Source organism: Juglans microcarpa x Juglans regia, chromosome 4D (genome assembly GCF_004785595.1).
Source record: "Juglans microcarpa x Juglans regia isolate MS1-56 chromosome 4D, Jm3101_v1.0, whole genome shotgun sequence".
NCBI classification, from domain to species: Eukaryota; Viridiplantae; Streptophyta; class Magnoliopsida; order Fagales; family Juglandaceae; genus Juglans; species Juglans microcarpa x Juglans regia.
In genome coordinates, this window is record NC_054600.1 from 7,816,623 (window position 1) to 7,818,658 (window position 2,036).

The following is a 2,036-nucleotide window of genomic DNA, read 5'->3' on the forward strand; positions in this document are numbered from 1 at the left end:
ATTTGTTAGATTTTGGAACAAAGTTCTCATGATCCAGAATCAGTTTCTTCTGAATTGCATGCACTGGTTCGTGGTCCTTCAAACAGAGCACTTCGATACACAACATGCATGGTTTGAGGTTATAAGTTCCATACTAGAGATCGTGAACATAATTGAAAGATGCAAAATTGTGATGTGTTGGTAAAGGAAAGTCATGAAACAGAGGATATTGACAACTATAATATCATATGTGACATTATTGAATTGAAATACCTGAGTGGGAATGTGACATATGTAGTTAAATGTGATTGGTGGCGGTGGTCGGGTATCGATACATAGGGATAGTCACTTTATGAGTGTCAATGACTCAATACTGCATGTAAATGGTACGAAGATGATTCATTTATATTGGCTTGTCAAGCGACCTAAGTCTATTATTTGATTGATCCAATGAAAGGGACCGATGAAGTTAGTGAAGAGATAACTTGGTAAGTTATACAAATGTTTGTTCCTGAAAATGTTTATAATGCAGGATTGGTAGTGGATCACGATTATAGTGGAGATGACGATGATACTCCGATTCTAGAGGCCTACCAGGAAGATGGAGAGGGTATTAATTTATTTGTTGATCTCGGTGCACTCGAACTAATCCCCTTATGTAGAGATGATGTCTCACCTGTACATCTCGACCCATCCGTATTAAATGTTCATTCAGTTGAATATTTTGATGAATTAGTAGAATCAAACAAAAAGAAGAAGAAGAAGAAGAAGACGAGTCAGAAGAAGAAGTCGATGAAGAAGACAAATAAGAAAATGATGATGCAGAAGGAGATTACGAAGATGTTATTGAAGGAAATTTTGAAACAAGCATGGAAAATATATCTGGAGATGAAAAATAAAGGTACTAAATTTTTTATTTACATAGATTAGGCTATTACATTTTTCATAATTATTTCTAAACTAATTCATTGAAAATAATAATGCTTTTCAAGGATGCCACCAAAACGACAACGAATAAATGTGCCTCATTCGCCAAGTCCCGAACTGGTTAACGACTCCCCAATTGAGGACTCCATTGCTAATCAAGTTGATACACAAGAGGTAGACAGCCAATCCTTACCAACCAGCTATAAGTAAATTCTTGTCGATAATTAATTATATTTGAATACTTAGGGTGAAACTGGTTTTAATAATTGTAAATATATTAGCTGATGTCTTGTCAAGTCGCAGTTGTGGCTTAACACTTGGCTTTAGCTCTGGAAAAAAAATAGAAGGCAAGGAGAAATCATGGTTAACATCCCTAATAACTCCACTGGGGTGTGGATGATAGTGATGCATTGCTTTCCTCCTATGTCAGAATACTAGTCCAAGCTTATGCGCCATTTTATATGCGGTTTTGGCAAGATGTTCCGAATGAGGTTAATGATCACATTCGGAGTCATGTACTGGTGAGTTTATATACCATAGTTTTTTTAGAAATGTTTTGCCTTCATATTTTTTTATGCAATTCACTTTTTAGGATGAATTCAATCTAAATTTTGGTCGTAGCGAGGAAATACGAACTATGAACGAGTTGATGACTATATTATTTCGATGTCACAAGGGACGATATCATGGTCATTTCAAGAAATTTTAGATGTTAGAAGAATCTGCTTAGTCCATCTTTCAAAAAATGAAGTTACATGATTAGCGGAAGCGTTGTGATCTTTTCACAAGCCCAGATTATCAGGTATTCTAGATTTTTTTCCTATAACTGATTTATATCTATATTGGTTGTATATATTATATTTAACATTGTTAATTTCTCCTGAATCACTTAAGTTCTATTAATGCACAGAATAGAACGTTTTTCACAATCCACCATCGCCTCAATTCAAGATCATTCTAACGCGTTGCCAATAAAATGGTATTTATTTATTAAAATTTAGTCTTTTTTATCATATTTTTTTTATTTAAGTACTAAGATGATTTTTTAAAATTACTACTATAGCTTTGTTAGAAACGCGATGATCTTAAAAATTTCTCTCTCATTCATGTCTATGCTGCTACTCACATTG